Genomic DNA, 11,343 nt, shown 5'->3' on the forward strand with positions numbered 1-11,343 from the left:
CCCTCCATGAAATTATGTATCATGTCTTATTCACATTTGTGCCAGTTATTACCCCTGCCTTGGCATAGAACTAAGCAATTAATATTTTTTAACAAGTTCTTTTAACTGGCAGTAGCAAGAAAAAAAAAGAATTTTATTTTTCTGGATTAAACAGAATGTAACTACTTAGCAATTGGAAAGAAAAATGCATTGAAAATATGGGTTTCCAACAACCACAGAATATGTAGATGCATCAGCTTGAGAAGGACTGCTTTAGGGAATCAATTTTGTACCATTTTTAATTGCCACGCATGAACAAATAGGATTTAAAACACCATACAATGGTTAAGTAGCTATATATCACAGTGACTGTAACAACACTTCTTTGGAGTCCAGTAGTTAGTTGACATATGGTATTCACTGCCCTTCTCTCTTTCCAATGTTTATGTCCAAACACTGCTTCTAAAGTAGTCATATTGATGGTATTGATTAATACTCCTAGTAGAAATGATGGAAAAAAAATCGATGTGCTCTTGTAAACCTCAGCTATAACTAAAGTATCTGGAGTGTGGCTTCCTTGAATTCCACAAGCGCTGTCTTCTCAGACTTCTTCCATTCTTACTGATTACATCTGCAGATGGAAATCAGGTGTGAAAACCCATTAAGATGCTTCACAGCAAGACAAATTTTGACTCTTACTGATCTCTCATGTTCTCTCTTCCTTAACTAAGGCACAAGAACATCTTACCATGGAGAGAGAATGACTTACATTATGGATCTTATTCCTCCTAATGGCAGGCATTTCACCCAATTGTGGGATAATACATTTCTTATATTGTTGCTTTGCAAAGAGCCACTTACTCAGTTCTTCCAAGGGAAGAATAAAGAGCATGATTTTATTGATAAAGAGCTCTCAGTTATCCATGCCACAAAAAAAGATGAGAAGTATACACTCTTACCCCACAATTATAACACTTTTTTTCACTAAACATTTTTAAACCCAAATAAAGAATATCTTGTAAATGAGTCAGTGACATAGCGTCTTATTTCAGAGAGAGAATAACCTTTAATGTTTGCAGTGTTGAAAAGCAGTTCTGAGATGAGGCTTTGGAGTCAGATGACCAGAATTAAAACACTGGCTTTACATTTACCAGCTGTGTGACATTAAACAATTTGCAAAACCTCCTGTTTTGCAAATAATAAAATACGATCATGACTATGACAGCACCTTTCACACAGGCCTGTGAGGACTGATATAATACAATCCAGCACTTAGCTCAATACATTGTCATCATTTTACTTTTCATATTGGGTGCATTTCTGTCCTATAAAAGCATAGCATGTTAAAAGAAAACTGAAAACTTTCCATAGCCTTTCCTGATCTGTAGATGAATACAGCTCAAAATTTTTGATTTCTAAATGCTTCACTGAGAAAGTAAGATATGAAAAAAATGTCACTGATCTCTGGGGAGGAAAAAAAAAAGGCCAAGGTGCACTTGGTTTAGACTGATAGCTTAGTATAAAAACACAGGACAGTAGCTCAGGTTTGCCATCTCATTTCCATTAAACGTATTCACAAAAGCAGGACCCTTAAATGAAAATTCAGCCCACAATTGAAGTTGTTTTTTTGGATTCCAAAATTAAAATGATTACTAATAATAGCAACGACAAAAAATCATTATCACTAATATCTGTGATAAAGCCTGGCTCTACCAATCTGCACGGAAGTAGATACTTTACAGGCAAAAAGACAGGCTTTAGGAATCTGAAAGTCCAGAAAATCCAAATTAGATTGCATTTTACAAAATATGACTGCTCTCATTTTCAATAAGTTTCCAGGGAATCAGACAAGGATGAAGGAATAATAAAACCTCTTCCACTTCTAATTATGCTTTCTACCCTTTTTATATTTAGATTAAAATTGCAGTAACAACTACAACAGCTATCAATGATTGGGTACTTACCATGGGCTAGGCATTCATCTAAGTACTGTTCATGTAATAACTCATTTAATCCCTAAAACGGGTCTATGAGAAGGTCAATGCCATTCTTTTATATTTATAGATGAGGAAATTGAACTAAAAGAGGTCTAGTTATTTGTCCAGGGTGATAGAACTAGTAAATAGTTCATCAGTACTTTTGCTGGGTCTACAACCAGGCTGTTAGCCACTATGCAAACTACCTCTAAATAAAGAACATACCCACTGAGCAGCCCAAAGATTTCCAGCTACCTTGTCTACTGTGGAGCGTCAAGCCCTAGTAAATACACAGGGGCTGATAACAGCTGGGGGAGCAGATGTGTGGATGAACCGACTCCCTTCTTTTTCTACATTCCTTCCCCATGACCAGATGTGCACCTAAGGCTGTAGCTTTTAGAGACTTTCTCCTGGATGCCAGAGGAGAATAACAACTTGCTAAAGAAACATTTCTCTTACAGGTCCTGACCCTAAGTCCTGGGGGACAGAGCCAGGGCTATAAGAATATTCAGAGAAAGTCACCCTTTTGAAAACTGCTCCTTGACCTAGGTCTTCAAGCTGCCATGGATTTTACCGATTTCATATATTTAAAAGGCATTCTATGGAAGAGAGGTAGAATATCGCACAATAATCAACCCTGGGACAATATGAGGTTTTCCTGCTCCTTATAATTATAAGTTACAAGAAAGTAACAACTTCTCTGAATCTCACTTAAAATAATGGAATAGTGTTATATTTCATTTAATCTATGAAACACCTTTTGGATTTTAAATCTGAAATCAAAAGCATTTTATAACCAATAAATAACCAGTTGTAACCAAAAATAGCATCTTCCAATTTTTTCTGGCCAGGCAGCAGTGGTGAGGTAATTGTCTATACTGGTGTATATAACAAACAAAATTTGCAGAATGAGTACCGGTAAAAAGAGTGGAGCATTCAGTTCTTGAATTCCAAGGCACTATACCAGGAGTGATGGAAGGGTGAAAGATAGATAGGAGTCTTAAAATGTAGTTAGAGATGCAAAAATAAAATGCATGAAATGTTAGCCATGGGTTCACTTTTATTTCATTGTACATGAAATAATGCTTTGGGGCAAAGAGAGGTTAAGTACCTTGCCCAAGTTCATACAGTTAGGCAGGTGTGGGAAACTGTTCTGTCCTTATCCTGTGCTGTTCTTTTTTTTTCTTTCTTTTTTTTTTTTTTTATTAAATCATAGCTGTGTACATTAGTATGATCATGGGGCACCATACGCTTGGTTCATAGACCGTTTGACACATTTTCATCACACTAGTTAACATAGCCTTCCTGGCATTTCCTTAGTTATTTTGCTTAGGCACCAATGGAGCTGCTAAAGAAAGGTTCTGAATTTGTCTATTTAAAAGCTTAATTTTGGAAGACTGGTCTGTTAGCCCTGTGCAGTTGGTAATGATAAGGAGCTAACTTCTGTGATTTGTAACAAAACCAAAGGGGGAAAACTAATGAGGTTTATTTTTACATGAGGTCTTGGTAGGGCAAATGTACTAGAGGAAAGGAGCAAATATATTATGGAAGCTCATATGAGTAAGTGCCTATGAAAATGTTCAAATAAGCTTGGGAAATGGGGGAGGAGACAAGATGGCTGACTGAAGCCAGAAGGAGTTAAAGGACAAAAATTTAGCAAGTAACCTGGTGGATTTGAGCTGCACTAAGAGAGAAGGTTGAAGAACGCACGTCAATCCCGCTGAGGCGAGGTGCAACCACAAGGATACAAACAAAATGTACAAAATCCATCACCAAGCGGACAGGAGTCCCCTCCCCCACGAGAACAGCTCGGAGTGCCCCACAAACAATCGGGCAGAGTTCAAAGATCCTCCCACTCCACTCCGCCTAAAAACTGGACCTACCTCCCCTTTTACACAGCATAAAACTGTGTAAAACTGTGTGTGTTCTCTGCCCACAATCCTGGGCTCCTGGCACTCCTGTCCACTCTCGCTCTGAGATCTGGAGGCCTGTCCCCTAGGAGTCCAGACTCTTGGGCAATTGCTCGAGGGGTGTGGACAGTGCCGGGGCTACAGCCGGTCCATGCAGACTCTAGGGCATGGGAGCAGAGAGAGGACAGTAGGCTGGGAGGGATCCGCACTGGAGCAGCGGTTCCCTGAGGCATAAAATAGCAGCCCTCTTTTGGCAGCAATGTGGGTCACTACAAGATATTCTGAAGCCACACTCCCTGTCTCCATGGGCAACCAGAGACTGTGAATAAAGGATTTGCCTGAGGCAACACCAACTTGCAAACCAGGGAAACTCCCAGGGCGGGGCTGACCTAGAGGTCCGCTCTACTGAGCCTAAGAAACACCTGGCCCTCAGGGGATTGTCAGCCTACAGACAAAACAAGAGCAAAGAAAAGCTGATTTGGAACTCAATTCAGCTTCTCTTCTGCAGGGGAACCGCAGAGTTGTTTTGTTCTGTTCTGTTCTGTCAGTAACATTAATCAGGGGTGAGACTGGACCTGAGCGAAAACCCCCCAACCTTCATCACGCACCTGAGGTTGACAGGCCTCACCTCCTCCTGCTGGAGAGAGGCAGAGCGCAGCGGCCTGGCAGACTTCCTTGTGATTCAGGCAGGTACAAACTCCTGGAGTATCGGTTCACTACAGGCAACTGGGTCAGCCAACTGCAGGGCTATCAGTGACTGGGTGTGACAGAGGTGCAAGGTGGGGAAGGAGGCAGCAACCTTCCCAGACTGATGTATTGGCTGGGTGGCTCCTCCTGACTCCACACAGCACTGGAGGAAGCCACATCAGAGTAGTCACCAGACCCCTGTGATCCAGTTCCCAGAGATCTCTTAAACTCTCTCACCCAAGACAGGTGCAGACTGAGACAATTGATTTGGACCTTTTGAACTGAATCAATTGCCTGAGGACAAATCAGGTGGTGCCCTGGTTGTGGTTGTAGGAAGGTTTGATTTTCCTTTTCCAATTGTTGCCTGTGGTGGGCGGGGTGACTTAATTGCTGATATTTCTCCACAGCTGAGACTTCAATCCAAAGTATCTGTTTCACTAGGGTGGAAAAGAAACCAACTGAAAACAAGACAGAACCACTTAGCCCCACCACACCAGACAGGGCCCCAGTTTCTCAGGCCACAACACTGTGCAGGCCCTAGACAAAGCACCAGGGGAAAAAATCCAAGGGAGTAAAACAACCATGGGGCAGAATCAGTGGAAAAACTCTGGTAACATGAATAACCAGAATAGATCAACACCCCTCCCCCCAAGGAAAGATATGGCAGATGTAATTGAAGATCCCATCCATAAACAACTGCCTGAGAAGTCAGAAATCGAATTCAGAATTTGGATTACAGACTAGATTAATAAAGTGGAATTAGGAATTCAAGGAGAAATTCAAAAGTTGTCTCAAGAATTGAACGAATTTAAAGACAAAACCACCAAAGACTTAGACACACTGAAGCAAGAATTTGCAGCCCTCAAAGATATGAAAAATACAGTAGACTCCCTCAGCAACAGAATGGAGCAAGCAGAAGAAAGGATTTCTGACATTGAAGATAAAGCCTTTGAACGCTCCCAAACTCTCAAAGAGGAAGAGAAATGGAGAGCAAAAACGGATCATTCTCTCCGAGAGCTCTGGGATAATTCAAAGAAGGCGAATATCCAAATCATTAGAGTTCCTGAAACCGATGAAGTGGCCTCGCTGGGCACAGAGGTCCTTCTGCATGAAATTATGAAAGAGAATTTTCCAGACATGCCTAGAGATTCTAAAATTCAGATAGCAGATAGCTTCAGAACCCCAGCACAACTCAAGCCCAATAAGACATCCCCCAGGCATATCATAATTAACTTCACTAAAGTTAATATGAAGGAGAAAATTCCCAAAGCAGCCAGGAGAAAGAAAACCATTACCTTCAAAGGGAAGAATATTAGAATGACTGCAGATCTCTCTGCTGAAACTTTTCAAGCCAGAAGAGGGTGGTTATCGACTTTTAATCTCCTAAAGCAAAATAACTTTCAACCCCGATCTTGTATCCAGCTAAACTGAGTTTCATTTATGATGGAGAAATTAAATACTTAAATGACATTCATATGTTGAAGAAATTTGCCATAACCAAACCAGCTCTTCAGGATATTCTCAGACCTATCCTCCATAATGACCAACCCAATCCTATACCACAAAAGTAAACTACACTCAGAAACTTCGGATCAAACTCCAATTTCCACACTGGCAAAAGGATTAAAAATGTCTACTGGACTTTTGAAAAACTGGATACCCAAAATTTCACCAGACTTACCAATATTCTCCATTAATGTGAACAGCTTAAACTGTTCTCTAAAGAGGCATAGGTTAGCTGACTGGATACAAAAAGTAAGGCCAGATATTTGTTGCATACAAGAGTCACATCTTAACTTAAAAGATAAATACAGACTCAGGGTGAAAGGATGGTCATCCATATTTTAGGCAAATGGTAATCAGAAAAAAGCAGGTGTTGCAATTTTATTTGCAGATACAATAGGCTTTAAACCAACAAAAGTAAGGAAGGACAAGAATGGTCACTTCATATTTGTCAAGGGTAATACTCAATATGATGAGATTTCAATTATTAATATCTATGCACCCAACCAGAATGCACCACAATTTATGAGAGAAACTCTGACTTGAGCAACTTGATTTCCTCCAGCTCCATAATCGTCGGAGATTTTAACACTCCTTTGGCAGTGTTGGATTGATCCTCCAACAAGAAGCTGAGCAAAGAAATTTTAGATTTAAACCTAACCATCCAACAGATTTAGCAGACATCTACAGAACATTTCATCCCAAAAAAACTGAATACACATACTTCTCATCAGCCCATGGAACTTACTCCAAAATCGATCACATCTTAGGTCACAAGTCTAACCTCAGTAAATGTAAAGGAATAGAAATTATTCCATGCATCTTCTCGGACCACCATGGAATAAAACTTGAGCTGAGTAACAACAGGAATCTGGATACTCATAAAAAAACATGGAAGTTAAATAACCTTATGCTGAATGATAGCTGGGTCAGAGATGAGATTAAGAAAGAAATCACCAATTTTTTGGAACAAAACAACAAGAAGACATGAACTATCAGAATCCCTGGGACACCGCAAAGGCAGTTCTAAGAGGGAAATTTATAGCACTGCAAGCCTTCCTCAAGGGAATGGAAAGAGAGGAAGTTAACAATTTAATGGGACATCTCAAGCAACTGGAAAAGGAAGAACACTCCAACCCCAAACCCAGTAGAAGAAAAGAAATAACCATTTTGGAGCAGAATTAAATGAAATTGAAAACAAAAGAATAATACAACAAATCAATAAATCAAAAAGCTGGTTTTTTGAAAAGGTCAACAAAATAGATAAACCTTTGGCCAACCTAATCAGAAAAAAAAGAGTAAAATCTCTAATCTCACAAATCAGAAATGACAAAGACCAAATAACAACAGACTCCTCAGCAATCCAAAAAATCCTTAATGAACATTACAAGAAACTTTATTCTCAGAAATATGAAAATATGAAGGAAATTGATGGATACTTGGAAGCACGTCACCTTCCAATACTTAGCCAGAATCAAGTGGAAATGTTGAACAGGCCCATATCAAGTTCGGAAATAGCATCCACCATACAAAACCTCCCTAAAAAGAAAAGCCTGGGACCAGATGGTTTCACATCAAAATTCTATCAAACCTTTAAAGAGGAATTAGTACCTATATTACTCAACCTGTTCCAAAAGGTAGAAAAAGAAGGAAGACTACCCAACATGTTCTATGAAGCAAACATCACCCTGATCCCCAAACCAGGAAAAGACCCAACAAGAAAAGAAAATTATAGACCGATATCACTAATGAATATAGATGCAAAAATATTCAACAGGATCCTAACAAACAGAATCTAGCAACACATCAGACAAATTATACATCATGACCAAGTTGGTTTTATCTCAGGGTCTCAAGGCTGGTTCAATATACGTAAATCTATAAATATAATTCAGCACATAAACAAATTAAAAAACAAAGACCATATGATTCTCTCAATTGATGCAGAAAAAGCTTTTGATAATATCCAGCATCCCTTCATGATCAGAACACTTAAGAAAAAATTGGTATAGAAGGGATATTTCTTAAACTGATAGAGACCATCTATAGCAAACCCACAGCCAATATCATATTGAATGGAGTTAAATTGAAATCATTTCCACTCAGATCAGGAACCAGACAAGGTTGCCCATTGTCTCCATTGCTTTTTAACATTGTAATGGAAGTTTTAGCCACTGCAATTAGGGAAGAAAAGGCAATCAAGGGCATCCATATAGGGTCAGAAGAGATCAAACTTTTGCTCTTTGCAGATGATATGATTGCATATCTGGAAAACACTAGGGACTCTACTACAAAACTCTTAGAAGTGATCAAGGAATACAGCAGCGTCTCAGGTTACAAAATCAACATTCGTAAATTGGTAGCCTTTCTATATACCAACAATAGTCAAGTTGAAAAAACAGTTAAGGACTCTATCCCATTCACAGTAATGCCAAAGAAGATGAAATATTTGGAAAATTATCTAACAAAGGACGTAAATGATCTCTATAAAGAGAACTATGAAACTCTAAGAAAAGAAATAGCTGAAAATGTTAACAGATGGAAAAACATACCATGCTCATGGCTGGGAAGAATCAACATTGTTAAAATGTCCATACTACCTAAAGCAATATACAATTTCAATGCAATCCCTATTAAAGCTCCACTGTCATACTTTAGAGATCTTGAAAAAACAATTATTCGTTTTATATGGAATCAGAAAAAAACCTCGAATAGCCAAGACATTGCTCAGAAATAAAAACAAAGCAGGTGGAATTACGCTACCAGACCTCAGACTATACTACAAAATGATAGTGATCAAAACAGCATGGTATTGGCACAAAAACAGAGAAGTAGATGTCTGGAACAGAATAGAGAACCAAGAGATGAATGCAGCTACTTACCGTTATTTGATCTTTGACAAGCTAATTAAAAACATTTAGAGGGGAAAAGATTCCCTATTTAACAAATGGTGCTGGGTGAACTGGCTGGCAACCTGTAGAAGACTGAAACTGGATCCACACCTTTAACCATTAACTAAGATAGACTCTCACTGGATTAAAGATTTAAACTTAAGACATATAACTATAAAAATACTAGAGGAGAGTGCAGGGAAAACCTTTGAAGAAATCGATCTGGGCGGTTATTTTATGAGGAGGACCGCCCGGGCAATTGAAGCAGCTTCAAAAATGCACTACTGGGACTTGATCAAACTAAAAAGCTTCTGACAGCCAAGAACACAGTAAGTAAAGCAAGCAAACAGCCCTCAGAATGGGAGAAGATATTTGCAGGTTATGTCTCTGACAAAGGTTTAATAACCAGAATCCCCAGAGAACCCAAATGCATTAGCAAGAAAAGAACAAGGGATCGCATCGCAGGCTGGGCAATGGATTTGAAGAGAAACTTCTCTGAAGAAGACAGGCGTGTGGCCTTCAGACATATGAAAAAATGCTCATCATCTTTAATCATCAGAGAAATGCAAATCAAAACTACTTTGAGATATCATCTAACTCCAGTGAGACTAGCCTATATCACAAAATCCCAAGACCAGACATGTTGGTGCGGATGTGGGAAAAGGGAACACTTTTGCACTGCTGGTGGGAATGCAAATTAATACATTCCTTTTGGAAAGAGATATGGAGAACACTTAGAGATATAAAAATAGATCTGCCATTCAATCCCGTAATCCCTCTACTGGGCATATACTCAGAAGACCAAAAAAATCACATCATAACAAGGATATTTGTACCAGAATGTTTATTGCAGCCCTATTCATAATTGCTAAGTAATGGAAAAAGCCCAAGTGCCCATCGATCCACGATGGATTAATAAATTGTGGTATATGTACACCATGGAATATTATGCAGCCTTAAAGAAAGATGGAGACTTTACCTCTTTCATGTTTATATGGATGGAGCTGGAACATGTTCTTCTTAGTAAAGTATCTCAAGAATGGAAGAAAAAGTACCCAATGTACTCAGCCCTACTATGAAACTAATTTAGGGCTTTCACATGAAAGCTATAACCCAGTTACAACCTAAGAATAGGGGGAAGGGGGAAAGGGAGGAGAGGGAGGGGGGAGGTGGGTAGAGGGAGGAGGATTGGTGGGATTACACCAGTGGTGCATCTTACAAGGGTATTTGTGAAACTTGGTAAATGTGGAATGTAAGTGTCTTGGCACAGTAACTGAGAGAATGCCAAGAAGGCTATGTTAACCAGTGTGATGAAAGTGTGTCAAACGGTCTGTGAAGCTAGTGTATGATGCCCCATGATCATATCAATGTACACAGCTATGACTTAATTAAAAAAAAAAAAAAAAAGCTTGGGAAATGCTAGAGTACACAAAACTACCTGAATATTCCATGCTAGCCTTTCTGGATAATTTAGGGGATATAAATATAGTATTAATGGCATTCTGTTCATTGAACATTTTTACATTTTTTTCTTTGTGGGATGCCTATTAATGATGTCTAGTTCTGAGATCTGATGAGTACAGATTGAGAAATGCTGAGTTATTTACATTCTAGTTAATGCCTAAGTTGTAGCTTTTCTACTAGTAGTTTCTATTCCAACCTTGGACTATCAATCTCAGACCTTGAATAAGCATATTGTGTTCGATTTAGGACTTTTTATTCAGAAGCTTAGGTGACTAAGTTATTGAAATCAATTTAGTAAGAACATTTCATAAAAGTAGGTAGGAGACCCTAACTGATGTGGAAATTATATATAGTATTGTATGTATATTATGTCTATACATGTTTGATCCTATTTGTATATGTATGTATGTGCATATATGTGTATATACATATAATTGTATATGTATCTGCATGTATGTATTGCCTATGTTCAATTCCGCAAAAACCTCAATGATAGTTATTACCTTACAACGCTTCACAGAGAATATATTAAATAGTGAAACAGTAGACAGTACTTTGCTAACCATTTTCAAAGTCTTCGCTAACAGAGCCAAAATAATACAATACTTGCCATCAAAATGGGTGTTTTGCACTTGCCTTAATTTTACTGTCTGTGAGTTTGTCAGCAAAATGCAGAACTGTAATAAGCACAATTGTAGAAAGTTGCTATTGGTTTTCTGCAGACTTTCTATCCTGCAGGTTTTAATGAAAAACAGGTTTTAAATAGCAGTATACGCCATTCAAAACAAGAGTTTGCGACAAGTTTAGGAATACAAACATCTTTCTTTTTCAAAGGCAATATTGATCTTATTTTCAAGTAAACAAAGAATCAATGACTTATGTATTTACTTTTTGTACATAGAAGTCAGTCAAGCCATCATCAGTCATTCAAGA

Source organism: Nycticebus coucang, chromosome 13 (genome assembly GCF_027406575.1).
Source record: "Nycticebus coucang isolate mNycCou1 chromosome 13, mNycCou1.pri, whole genome shotgun sequence".
NCBI classification, from domain to species: domain Eukaryota; kingdom Metazoa; phylum Chordata; class Mammalia; order Primates; family Lorisidae; genus Nycticebus; species Nycticebus coucang.